General features: G+C 36.7%; 1 long non-coding RNA gene across 1 annotated transcript in view; it reads left to right on the top strand.

The window, feature by feature from the left end:
* Window positions 1-5,648: 5,648 nt before the first annotated feature.
* LOC138760159 (uncharacterized) overlaps window positions 5,649-14,723 on the top strand; it is a 57,784-nt gene continuing 48,709 nt past the window's right edge. Inside the window, exons 1-2 of the long non-coding RNA XR_011355473.1 lie at window positions 5,649-5,692; window positions 5,799-6,039. This is a non-coding gene — a long non-coding RNA (uncharacterized lncRNA). The remainder of the gene's footprint in view (window positions 5,693-5,798; window positions 6,040-14,723) is intronic.

The following is a 14,723-nucleotide window of genomic DNA, read 5'->3' as shown; positions in this document are numbered from 1 at the left end:
GTTAAGATTATGAGTTTTAATATTAATAGGTTTAATGGGTAATTAAAAGAAAGAACATTTTGTCATATTAAGAAATTGGGAGTAGATATTGCTTTTTTGCATGAGACTCATTTAATTAAAAAAGAACACTTAAAATTAAAAAGAGATTGAGTAGATCATGTAGTTTTCTCTTCATTTAATTTTAAAGCTGGTGGGGTAGTAATTTTATTTAAGAAAAATCTGCCAGTTAAGTTTCAAAATGTAATTACAGACACGGCAGGTAGATATGTAATGATAAATTGTCAATTTTTTTCAGAGAAATAGACTGTTAAATATATATGCACCAAATATAGATGATGAAAAATTTATACAAGATACTTTTTTGAATTTGGCAGTTGTTCATGAAAATATTTTAGTAGGGGGAGATTTTAATTTTAGTTTAGATCATCAAGAACAGCTACATTTAATGAAGGATTTAAACTTAATTGATAAATGGAAAAGGATACATCTTAGAGATAGAGATTATTCTTTTTATTCCAATAGATTTGATACATATTCTAGAATTTTTTTTGCTTTTTGCTCAAAATCAATCAAGAATTTTGAATATTGAATATAAAATAAGAATATTACCTGATCATTTTCCATTGTTGATTTAACTGGAATTTTCTGAAAAGCAACAATCAGTATATAGGTGGAGATTAAATTCTTTATTATTGAACAAGGAAGATTTTTGTATTTTTATAAGACAACACGTCAAATTGTTTTGTGATACAAATTTATATTCAATTAAAGATGAGTTTATTATTTGGGATGCATTAAAAGCTTCTTTAAGAGGTCAAATCATAAGCTACTCAAAAAATTAAAAAGGAATATATAAAAGATATAGATAAATTAGAGAAAGTAATAACCGTATTGGAAAAAGAAATTCAAAATTCAGCGTCAGAGAATAAATATAGGTTTAACTAATATGAAATTACAATATAATACAATGTTTACATATAGAACAGGGAAAAAATGGTATTACGGTCTCAGTAGAAATATTATGAATTAGGAGGAAGCTCTCATAAAGTTTTAGCTTGGCAATTAAAAGCAGAACAGACTTCTAGAACAATTAATGCAATACAACAAAATAACAATTAAGTGACATTTAAACCATCAGAAATAAATGAAACCTTGAAGGAATTTTATACACATCTGAAATATACATCTGAATTGTTGCAAGATGAAATGGTTATAGATGATTATTTGTCACAAATTATACTACTGACAATAACTGAGATATACAAAGATAATTTAGGTAGTCTTTTTACTGAACAAGAGGTCTATGGTGCACTTAATTGTTTACAAAATAATAATTATCCTGAAAAAGATGGATTTCCAGTTGAATTTTATAAAAAATTTAAAGAAGGTAATGGAACAAGCCTTTAGATTGCACAATCTTCCAGAAATTTTTCAACAACAATAATTATGGTTATTCCTAATAAAGATAGAGATCCATTAAAACCAGATTCATATAGACCTACTTCATTGTTAAATATTGACTATAAAATTATAGCAAAGGTATTAGCAAATAGAATTGATGATTATCTTCCTGAATTAATAAATATGGATAAAATGGGTTTTGTTAAAAATAGAAAAACTTTTGAAAATATAGTAAGGTTATTAAGTATAATTCATTTAGCACAAAAGAAAAAAAGACTAAAGTATAGCTTTTGATAGGTTAGAATGGGATTTTTTAAATTTAAAGTTTTGAGTAAGTTTGGTTTTGGACCCAATTTTGTAAATTGGATCAAAGCTCTTTATAAAAATCCTGAGGCTAAAGTAATGGACAGGTATCTCATTCATTTAATTTGACTAGATCAAGTAGACAGGGATGTCCTTTATCTCCAGATTTGTTTGCTTTGGCTATAGAACCTCTTGCACAAAGGATTAATATTGATCAACAGTTGAAAGGGTTTGTAGTAAATCAGACTGAATATAAGATTAGTTTATTCACAGATGATATGTTGGTATATTTAACTCAACCACAATTATCACTTCCTAGACTTTATAAGCAGTTGATGGAATATGGAAAAGTTTCAGGATATAAAATAAATTGGGACAAAAGTGAGGTAATGGAATTGGTACGGGGGATTACTCAAATGTCAAAAAGATTTCAAATTTAAAAGGATAGATAAGACTAAATATTTAGGTACATGTACAGATAATAATTTGAAACATTTATATCAATTAACTTATATTCCATTATTTAAGAAATTTAATGAAGATTTTTAAAAGTGGGTAAAGTTACCTATTACTTTAATTGAAAGTGTCAATTGTATTAAAATGAATATTTTTTTCAAGAATTCAATATTTATTTGACTTTACCCATCTCCATACCTCAAATGTTTCTTCAGACTCTAAATAAACAAGTTAGGAAATTTCTTTGGAAAGGAAAAATGGCAAGAAAATCATTAGAAATATTAACATGGAAATATGAATTATGAGGATTACAGATTCCTAAATTTAAGAATTATTATAATTATTAGAATTTATTATAATAAAGCACAATTAAGATTTCTTGGTTCCTTATTTGGAAAAATTAAACCTTCAATGGTGGAAATTGAATTAAATAAGATCGAAGAAACTATACCTGAAGAATTTATTTATAAATGTGAACCAAGGTTGATGACCACTGATAGGGATGCTCCATGACTGAAGCATTTACTTAATATTTGGAACAAAATTAAATTATAAATTTATGGAAATTTTTTTCATTAAAAATTCCATTGATTAACCCTTTTTCAATAGATAATTCTTTCTTGAATATTTGGAATAATAAAGGAATTTCTAAATTAGGAGATTGTTATAATAGTGTTAGGCTGATGTCATTTGATCAATTAAAAATTAAATATGATATTACTCATAATACACTTTTTTGTTATTTTCAAGTAAGAGCTTACCTAAGAGAGAAATTAGGATTGGATATGATTTTAAAATATTCAACACATTTAGAATGGTTAATTGTTCATGGAATAGCTAAAAAAAATATTTCAATAGCATATATGATGTTATAAGAAAAAAAAACACCTAAATTAGATTTAAGTCAAAAGAAAGATGGGATCAAGATTTAAATATATCAATAGATCAGCAGGTTTGACAAGATTTATTTAAAGACGTTATGTCTAATACTATTAATGTAACATATAGATTACTTTATTATAAATTTTTACACCAATTGTACATTACACCTCTAAACTGAAATCAGATATAATGGATCAATATTTTAGATGTGGAAAAGATCATGGAACTTTTATTCATTCTATATGGTTCTGTTCAAAGGTTAAACCTTTTTGAATTTCCATTAGTAAGTCTTTATAATGAGTTATGGGTATTGTTTTTCTGTTAAATCCTGAATTATTGCTGATAATTCCCAAATTGCCTTTATCAAATTTTCAATTGAAATTTGTTACATTAGTTTTGGTAATAGCAAGGAAATGTATTGCTGTTACTTGGAAATCAGACATTTCATTAACATTAGGAAGATGGCAAGCAGAGATTCAAAGTTGTATTCCATTAGATAAAATTACATACAATATGATGGGTAAATGTTCTGTATTTTTACAGATTTGGAGCCTGTATGCTTGAATAATGGGATTAAAATTATTAATATTTCCTTTGAGTCCTCCAGACCAGTGAAGTCTTCCCTTAAAATGGGTGCTGGTCTTTTATAGAAAATTTTATTTGGGGGGGATCTTTGAGCATCTTCTGAATCAAACCAATTCAATATATAACTATGCTATTATATATTTTAGGTTTTTAGTAGGGTTATTAAGGGTTGGGGAGGGGGTAGAGATTAGTTGGGTTTTCAAGGGTTTTTTAAAATTTTTTTCTATCGTTTCTTTTTCTCTTATATATAAAGCAGCATATATTTGTAAGCTCTGTAATATTGTGATTTATCATTTTATTAATTGTTATAATTGTCATATGTGTTGATTCTAAATAACATATTTTTAAAAAGATATTTTAGAACAGGGATGGGTAACCATGGGCAAGGTCAAGCCTGCGATCCAAATTCATCCAGCCGAGTGCGTGGCTGCCACCCTTGGTGTGAGGCATGGCTCCCCTGATCTTTGTGTGCTCCCTCATCTGTGCATTGGAAGCTCTCCCTCTTTGTGTGTGGTTCCCCTGCCCTTTAATGTCCATGTACCTCACCCTGCCCTCTACATGAGAATTCCCTCTGCCCTCTATGTGAGACTCCACTCTCCCCTGCCCTGGAAACACGCCCCCCCCCCCCCGCCCTCTGCACTGTAGATTCCTCCCCCACCCTCTGCACAAGACTCCTCCCCCACCCTCTGCACAAGACCCCCCTGTTATTCTCCCTCCTCTCATGCTTCATTCTCCCTCCTCTCATGCTTAATTCTCCCTCCTCTCATGCTTAATTCTCCCTCCTCTCATGCTGTCATTCTCCCTCCTCTCATGCTGTCATTCTCCCTCCTCTCATGCTGTCATTCTCCCTCCTCTCATGCTGTCATTCACCTCCCTCTCATGGTGACATTATCCCGCTGTCTGTGAGAGCCTTCTCCTCTGTATGAGAGCCTTCTCCTCTGTATGAGAGCCTTCTCCTCTGTATGAGAGCCTTCTCCTCTGTGTGAGAGCCTTCTCCTCTGTGTGAGGGCCTTCTCCTCTGTGTGAGGGCCTTCTCCTCTGTGAGAGACCCATCTCTTCTGTGAAAGACTCATGTCGGCAAGAATCTCTCTCCCTCTCTCTCCCTCTCTCTCCCTTCCTCGCTCCATCGCTCCGTCTCTCCATCACCACCTTTCTGTAACACTCTTTCAACTTATCTCTGTGTGGTACCTCTCTCTCTCTCTCTCTCTCTCTCTCTCTCTCACTTCCTGTTTCTGTATGTATGAGTCCTTGTCTCTCTACAATCATATGCCTCTCTGTGTTAGATTCCCTCTCCAAGTATTGCACTCCTTCTCTTTTTGTGAATCCTTCTTTTTGTGTGTGGGTCCCCCAAACCTGTGCATAAATCTCCCCCCCCCCCCCGTCACTTCCTCTCTCTCTCTCTCTCTCTCTCTCTCTCTCACTTCCTCTCTCTCTCTCTTTCTCTGTCACTCTCTCTCTCCCTCTCTCTGTCACTTCCTCTCTCTCTCTCTCACTTCCTCTCTCTCTCTTTTCTGTCACTCTCTCTCTCTCTCACTTCCTCTCTCTCTCTCTTTCTCTGTCACTCTCTCTCTGTCACTTCCTCTCTCTTTCTCTCTCTCACTTCCTCTCTCTCTCTCTCTCACTTCTCTCTCTCTCTTTCTCTGTCACTCTCTCTCTCTCTCTCTCTCACTTCCTCTCTCTCTCTCTCTCTGTCACTTCCTCTCTCTCTCTCTCTCTCTCACTCTCTCTCTCTCTGTCACTTCCTCTCTCTCTCTCTCACTCTCTCTCTCTCTCACTTCCTCTCCCTCTCTCTTTCTCTGTCACTCTCTCTCTCTCTCTCTCACTTACTCTCTCTCTCTCTTTCTCTCTCTCTCTCTCTCTCTCTCTCTGTCACTCCCTCTCTCTCTCTGATTCAAACTCTCTCTGTGACCTGCCTCTCTCTCTGCATGAGAGCCCCCTCTCTTTGTGACATTCCCCCTCTCTCTCTGTGACCTGCCTCTCTCTCTGCATGAGAGCCCCCTCTCTTTGTGACATTCCCCCTCTCTCTCTGTGATAATCTCTCCTCCTCACTGCTGTCTGTTTTGAGGTTAGTAATTTTGTTTTGATTGTGACTAATTTTTCTCCTTTTTGACTTCTACGTTCTTAATTGTTTCATTTTAAGGACTAACTCATGATATTTGATGCATTTCCAGATCTGAAGATGCCTTCCCTGACCTGAAATGCATCATCGTATTTATTCCCATTTTTTTATTTATGATAGCATCAGTGCAGCCCATCATTCAACCACTGACACACCATCCGGCCAACATATGATAAAACGTTGCCCATCCCTGATGTAGAAAGTTGTCGTAAGTTGCAACAGGATATAAACAAGATGCAGAGTTCAATCTAGATAAATGTGAAGTGATGAACTTTGGAAAGTCGAACTTGAAGGTGCAGTACTCGGTTAAAGGTGGGGGGGGAATTCATAGCTGCATTGAAGAATAGAGGGACCTTGTGGTCCAAATCTATAGATCTCTCAAAATTGCCACACAGGTTGATAGGGTAGTTAAGAAAGTTTATGCTTTGCTGCCGTTCATTAAGTTGAGGATTGAGTTTAAAAAGCTGTGAGGTAACACTGCCTCTCTATAAGACTCTGGTTAGACCAAACGGAATATTGTGATCCGTTCTGCCGCCTTCATTACAGGAAGGATATGGAAGCTTCGGAGAGGGATTTACCAGGTTGTCTGGATTGGAGAATGTGTCTTATGGGTCAAGTTTAACAGAGCTTGGGCTTTTCTCTTTGGAGTGAAGAAGGATAAAAGGTGACTTCATAGAGGTTGACAAGACAGCACCTTTTTCCTGGGACGATAGTAGCAAATAACAGAGGACATATGCATAAGGTGAGGAGTGGTGTGATACAATGGGAACATGTAAAAGACTCTTGGACAGGCACATGGATGCAGTAAAAATAAGGTTAGGGAAGGTTTAGATTGTTGAGTAGGTTTATATAGGTTGGCATAACATGGATTGAAAGGCCTGTAATGTACTAAAATGTTCTGCTTATCTCTAGCTATATCTAGCATAGTTTATGCACAGAAGTGCTGGAGAAACTCGGCAGCTCTCCCAGCGTCTAGCTTTGCTTCCCTTTCACTCTCCTACTTCTGTCTCTTAACTCCACCCCTCCAGGTTCCCCGCCTGGCTCCATCATCATTCACCATTCTTCGCTACTCGGCCTTCATCTACCTATCACCTACTGACCGCTCCTGCTCTTCTCTTTAATACTGCCTATTTTCCCCCTCCTTTCCCAGCCCTGAAGAAAGGTTCCAACTCAAAATGTCAATTGTCCATTTCCACCCATAGATGCTGCCTGAACTATTGGGTTTCTCCCAGTCAGTTTTATTTTGCTCTGGCATCCAATATTTGCTTTCTTGTGTGTCTTCAAATAATTTTCCAACCAATACTTTAATAGCATCTTATTTTTCATTTTGGAGAAAGCATTACTTTCTCCAGTTATACATTGGGGAACCTTTTCCATCAACCTCCACTGTGTCCTCATCACTAATTCAATCGCTTCTTTGTTGCATTGTCTGCAATGTTTATGGAGAATTCTGGAAGTCACATGTGGAGAAATGAGGTTTGAATTGTATAAATGTAAAAATGAAGAGCACTGTGGAAAATGTCAGTAAATTGGAGGAAAGCCATGATGGATCATTCAGAGAAATTAAATCATCTCGTTGAGTTGTGACTAATGATGCACTGAAACATCGTGAATTGATGGTGAATTGTTCTGGATTCCTTTGATATTTGTGCCTGTGATTTCTCTCCCCCAAAAAGGAAAGGAATGACAAGAAATCAAGGTCACAGAAACTTTCAAATAAAGTAAAATATAACAGATGTCAGTGTGCTTGAACTTTCTAGTGCCACCATAACCAGAACACGACTCCAGGACCAAATATCTGTCTACACTATTGTAATATCACTTTGTCTTTGCTCTCACTGCAACTGTGAGTATTTATTTATTATTTTTTTCTCTCGTGTGATAATTTAATTTGTACTTGTTGATTTGTGCAGTGTCCATACTTGTGTACTGCAGCAAGTAAGAACGATGTCAATGCATTCATACGTTGAACTTGTTTGCATGATAAATAAAAGCTCACATCATCATCTCCACCATTATCAACCTTTTGCATCCTTGACTGTGGCCTTTAGTACAATTTCTCTTCCTTAGATGTGCCACTTTCATTCATGCAGTCACTGATATCAGGGTCTCCAAATGCCTCAGTCCTCTAACCTGCAGTTGTTCCTCCCCGTATTTCTACCTTTCTCCTCTCTTCATTTTGAACCACTTGAGGATGGTTTTTTGTGTCCTTCCTCCATTCAGTTTAACATAAATTTCTTGGTTATATTACGGAAAGACTCGGTTATATTAAGGAAAGACTGGATAATTACATGGAGGAGAGAGGATTGGAGGGGTATGGATCAGGTGCTGGGTGGGGATTGGACTAGTAGGGCCAAACTGGCCTGTTCTGTGCTGTATATGGTTATATAGCTATATGGTTTTATCGCCTTTTCCTTCTGCCATACAATTCAGAAAATATCTAGTGTTTATAAATATATAACATTCATAAAAAAATAATAATTTATAAAATTTATGAAGTTGTAAATTTATATGGTGTTAATAATGTTAATAAAATGTGTTGTTTATATTCCAAAAGAAATTAAAAGAATGCAAAAATGTATCTACATCGGTATATTGCTTTATTTTATTTCTCTGGGATATGATTTTTTTTTTAAGTAGAATGGTTGTTGTAATTCATCATACATTTCATGTTGAACACAGCTATGCCCAAAAGTGAATGGTCTATATTTCACTCACAGTGGAAGAATGGTGAACTTGTATCAAATTATTATCTCATTCACCCTTTTATCTTTGTCTGTGACATTGCTATAGGTAGATTGAGTATCAGTTTCAAGCACATATGAAGGGCAATACTTCTAATAAAACCATAGAATGCTACAGAACAGAAAACAGGCCATTTGGCCCTTCTAGTCTGGGCTGACCATTATTCCACAAACATTTCTTCAGTAATGTACTGAAATGTCAGCCCACATTACGTTCTCTCACCTTGGAATGAACTCTCAATCTTTTGACCCAGTGCAAGCAATGCAATCCACTGAGTTTGCTAAGTGTTCCAACTGCCAAAAATACACAAACCTGACCATGAATGATTTTTTTTTAGCTCAATTCCACAGTGATTTTGAAATTGTAAGTGGTTTTTGCTCTTACAGGAATCCTTTACAAATATGGTGCATGGCTTGCTGGCCAATAGCTTTTAGACCAGAAAAGAATACTGAGATTGCAGGAGAATGGATCAGATTGATTGGGCTCTGTTTAGAGCATTTTGAACTCATGGAAGCACAATTGTCAACAACAGCATCAAGGCCATTGGAAGTGATAAGCCTTACAAGAGGGATTCCTTCAGTGTTTATATTGCTAGTTTGAACACAGTTTGAAGTTAATGATGCTTGGCCTTTAAGGACTGTTTTTGGTTTTGGAGTTATTGTTGTGCAAGCTTGGTGCCTGAGCACATCAGTTGGCTGGATGGATAAGAGTGAAATGGCCACTAAATATGTTGATGTTGCCCCTGAGGAGCAACGTATTGAGGAGATGAAGGTGGTGGCCACTAAATATGTTGATGTTGCCCCTGAAGAGCGACGTATCGAGGAGATGAAGGTAGCATAACTTAGAGAAGAATTACAACAGTGGTACTTGGATACAAGTGGAGCCAAAGCTGTTCTCTTCACAAGACTGAAACAGGCAAGAGAAGCTGAGAAGGTTTTGGTTGCTTGGAATACAAACTCCACAGAATTACTTTTTTTTAAAGCATCAACAGAATATAAGATCAACCACTTGGGAGTGTCTGAAGTTGTGTCGCATTAGTGATAAGGAAGTTGGGCAATTATATCTGGAGACAAAGTCAGATATTAAGGCAACATACAGGATAAAGTATGACCAGAAGATAGTGCATCAAATGCTGAAAGCAGGAGAAGCAAAGGCAGTCCTTCTAGAGGAAGCTCCAGAGTTTCCCATACTTTAAGAACTGCATTTGCACATTTAAAGATTCAAGCTGATGTTGCTGCTCTTGTTTCAGAACAAGAATTGGTTCAAAATAAATTTGCAGTAAAAGAGCAGAAGGCACAGCTAAGGAGGAAAAAGGAGCAGTTGGAGCTGGAAAGGAACATTGCTGTCAATAAGGCCATGGAGAGGGCACTAGGAATCTCAAAGGGATCTGATGTTGAAAGTAATTTATCTAAAGCATCTAATGTTATGGAATCACATTTTGAGGAAGGACAACAGAAAAAGAAAACATTTAATATAATGGCAGAACTTTTTTGGGCCACGGTTATAAGATGTGCGTGTACCAGAACATACCATTTAAGGCACAACTGTGCCAATCCTCAAACCTCAGCAATGACCACATCGGACAGAGATATTAGCCAAATGAAATCTCTCAACAGATTATTTGAAAATTTGGTCAGGTATCAGAAATCCGGGTGAACAAATTAAAATATGCTCAGGCATGAGAAGGCAAGATGAAATGGCTGCATCATTAATCCAGTTACAGCAGTGGTTCTCAACCTTTTTTTTTCCACTCACATACCACTTTAAGTATTCTCTGTGCCATAGGTGCTCTGTGATTAGTAAGGGATTGCTTAAGGTGGTATGTGGGTAGAAGGAAAAAGTTTGAAAATCACTGTTTTAATCGTACCTCATTGACTTGTTATGTGCACGGTTTCATACCTCCAAAGGAAATGGGCCAATGACAATTTTTCTCAAGCTCAATATTTCAGTAACATTTGGGTCAAGAGCAGTGATTCTTAACCTTCCCTTCTGATTCACATACTACCTTAAGCAATCCCTTAATAATCACAGAGCATTAATGGCATAGGGATTACTTAAAGTGGTATGTGAGTGGAAAGAAAAAGGGTTGCGAACCATTGAATTACAGACTCTATCCAAAAGAAAGATTCAAGTCTTTAATGGTGAATCCAAGCAAGCATGAGAAACTTTGAATGCATTAAGTGTCAAAACTCGGAGGATTATCTATATTATTTGGAACGTTCACAAGCAGACAAGCACAAGAACTTGTAAGGAGTTGCTATCGTATGCCCTGAACGAAGGATTCATTTTACTAAGGAAGCATTTTGCCAACAAGCATAAAATTGCTACAGCTTATATACAGAAAGCTATTTCATGGTTGTCAATAAAACTGGATGACATGGATGTTCTACAAGCTTATGCCCGCTTTCTAAGAGGACGTTGCGATGCCATGGCTGAGATCGACTATCTACGAGAGTTTGACATGACTACTAATATGCTAATCATTTTAACTAAATTACCCTATTGGATGAGAGATCTATGGAGGTTTAGTTGTTGAATACTAGAAAAAATATGATCAAAGGGCTACTCGTAAGGATTTGGTTTTGTAAGTGGACTTTGTCACAGATCCAGTTTATGAAAATATCAAAGAGACTCAGGCAGTGAGCAAAGATGTAGAGAGGTCCAAATCACACCCCCATCCAAAATTGAAAAAAAAAAATTGATACTATTGTTACAGTTGGCAGATAAGAAAATTGATAAAGAAACTAAGGAAAAGGAGAGTTTGCCTGTTGTGAAGAAATGTTTGGTCTGTAAAGATGTACATGCTTTGGAAATGTGTGCACATGTTGGAAATGAAGATGCATAGTGAGAAAATCGCTTTTCTGATGGAAAATTGATGACATTTGGCCATCTGTGTAAAGGACATATCAGCAAAAACTGCGCAAAGTGACTCAGCTGTGACATATGCAGGCAAAACCATCCAAAAATGCTAAATATCTTCCAAGAAAAGAAGAATATGGAAAAGGAACCATGGACACATTTTGAAATGTTTGTTTACGTGAAATCAACTCTGAGATAGAGTTGTCGAATAGTTCAGATGTACCAAAAAGCTCTGGAACCCTATATATGATAAGGAAAGTGGGAGATAGACCTTACACTGTCAAAACAATACTTGGTTGGATGATAAATGGACCATTAGGAGGGAGAAATGAGGTTCAAGACCAATTGGCTATAAGTGTCAAACTTGTTGAGCTGTGGGAGCAGAAGTTCAAGAATGACTTTACTGAGTGCCTCAGGGACAATCAAGAACCTTCAAGGGAAGACCAGCAGTTCTTGGAATTGATAAAAAAAATCTGCCAAGCTGGTTAATGATCATTATTGCATTGGATTACTGTTAAAGAAAAGGAAATTTTGCATGCCTGATAATAGAAGCATTACCAAACAACGTACACTAAACTTAAAGAGCAGTTTCAGGAAAGATCCTTCCTTTCATTCAGATTACACCAGCTGTGTGTCTGACATGATGAGTAAAGGATATGCAGAGAAAGTACCAGAGGATATCTTAGAACATACTGATGACAAAAAATGGTACACCATGGGGCTTCGCATCTACAAAAGAAAAAAAAATTAAAAAAATGGTGTTTCACTGTGGAGTTACCTTTCAGGGAGTTTCACGAAATTTTCAGCTCCTACAGGGTCCAGATTTGACCAGTACATTGAAAGGAGTCTTAACTTGGTTTTATAAAGAGCCTGTTGTCATCACTTCAGATATTGAAGCAATCTTCCAAATGAAAACCGCATTTTGTTATGATTCCTTTGGTGGCCTGATGGTCAGAACATGGATGAATTCAGAATGACAGGACATCTCTTCATCTCCAAGTTGTGCAAATTTTGTCTTTAGAAAGTGTGTTGAGGACAATAGGGAACAGTTTAGCTCTCAAGTTATAAACACTATCATGAATAACTTCTATGTGGATGACCGTCTCATTTCTGCAGCTTCAGAAAAAGATGCAATTGCTCTTTATCATGAGTTTCAGTGATCTGTTTTAAGAGAGGCTTTCTACTTACCACATGGATAAATAACTATTGTCATATATTGGCTGTCATACCTGAAAAAACGAGGGCAAAAAAAATGAAGAACATGAACTTAGACCATGACAACCTTCCTGTGGAGAGGGGGTTTAGATGTACATTGGGGTATTCAGTGTGACTTTTTTATTTCAGAATCATTTTGAAGGACCAACCTCTCACATAAAGGGGGATTCTTTCAACAGTCAGTTCGATATATGAACCTCTAGGAATTTTGGCACCAATAGTCCTGACTGCCAAGAAGATCGTGCAAGATTTGTGTAGGAAAAGGATTGCGATACCAGGCTCCTTTATACAGGAATGGACATTTTGGAAGACTTTAAGATTGACAGATGCTTCAAACCCACAAATTTTGTAACTCTGACATCTGGTCAATTGCATCATTTTGCGGAAGTGTTAGTTACCTGTTACTGCATAACAAGGATCAAGTACATTGTGAATTTTCAATGAGAAACACCAGAGTGGCCCCATTTACAACCAGCCACTGTCCCTTGAATAGAGTTGACGGCTGCTTCCATGGCAAGCAGAATGGACACAATGTTGAAAATAGAGTTGCAGATGGAAATAACAGACTCCATATTTTGGACTGATAGCACCTCTGTGCTCAAATACATCAACAATAAAACACCAAGGTTTTGAACGTTCATAGATAGCAGAATCACTGAAATTGATAAAGTTTCATGTCCAATACAGTGGAGATATATTAATGCAGTTAACAATCCTGCCTCATTCTGGCTTCCTGAAATTTGAAAGTCCAGTCTTTTCTGAAGAAAGAAATTTGAGTGTCTGGACCTCGGTTTCTTCTACAACCTTAGGAAATGTGGCCTCAAAATCCTGATAAATTAGGAGAAATCTTACCAGAGGATCCTAACATTAGGGGTATGAATGCAAATGCTGTTCAGATAATGTTTGAACAAGTGAATCCAGTTACCTGCTTCATCCACTACTTCTCATCCTGGACTCATTTTAAAAGAGCAACGACGACATCCATCAAAGAGATCTATCACAAAAGGAGACTGGAGATTTTGAGACTCAAGAAAACAGTGGTCTGTCTCACAGTTGAAGAACTGGTTAATAGTGAGAAGAACTTTTGCCAGAGGAAGAGATCTGCAGCTAAAATTTCAAGTCTAAGAAAGGGAATGAATATTAAAAGGTCAAGCCACATTCGTAAACTCAACCCCATTCTGGAGAATGGTGTATTAAGAGTTGGGGGTGGGGGATGACTTATCAGAGCAGCAATTCCAAAAGAGATGAAACCTCTTGAAATACTGGCCAAGGATCTTTACATCTTTGATTTGATTCTTCGACATATTCACGAAGAGGTGGGTCACAGTGGTTGCAACCTTAAGTTATCCAATCTATGACTAAATACTGGATTCTGGTGCCACTGGGTTAATCAGAAAAGTTATGTGAAAATGTGTTGTTTGTCAGCATGCAAATGCTCCTCCTGGACAACACCAGATGGCAAATTTACCCCTGGTCAGAGTCTTTCCTGATGAACCTATGTTGGAGTTGATTATTTTGGATCCTTTAGAGTAAAAGTGGAAGGAGTGTTGTGGAATGCTGTGGAGTTATTTTCACATATTTAACAATAAGAGCAATTTGCATCAAATTGACACAAACTCCTTCATTAATTCCCCTCGGCCTTTTATTGCCAGGCGTGGTTATGTTAAAAAAAAACTACAATCTGACTATGGTGCTTACTTTGTAGTAAATCAAAGTTTAACAGGAAGAAATATTTCAAGAAGAATATATTTATCTTTTGAGATGCATTCAAATAAGAAGAAAACAATTGTTGGAGCGCATGCTGGTATCTCCAGGGAGATTGAAGGAAGGCCTCCACTGCAGAAGGCACCTTGAATGAGAGTTGTGACGAAATCCCAGCGAAGGGTTGAGTTGGAGGGGACGCCTGTGAATGCGTCCCTCCTGAAGACTGGGGAAGATGGCATCCGACAGAAAGGAAGTGAGCCGTTGTACATGCTCAAAATGGCTTCCTCAGAATATCTCTGCTAATTATATGGAAGGTATTGGATCAGATTTATTCCCAAGAAATAATAGAAGTGATGAGATTAGACAGAGACAATGGTGAAGATACAGAGCAAGTTAAAGGAAAAGAAGATAAACAAGAAGAAGACACATTGATATTTCAAAAGCAAGAGCAAGC

Source organism: Narcine bancroftii, chromosome 4, assembly GCF_036971445.1.
Source record: "Narcine bancroftii isolate sNarBan1 chromosome 4, sNarBan1.hap1, whole genome shotgun sequence".
Taxonomy (NCBI): Eukaryota; Metazoa; Chordata; class Chondrichthyes; order Torpediniformes; family Narcinidae; genus Narcine; species Narcine bancroftii.
Note: the sequence above shows the minus strand (reverse complement) of the source record. Positions and strands in the feature narration are given on the sequence as shown.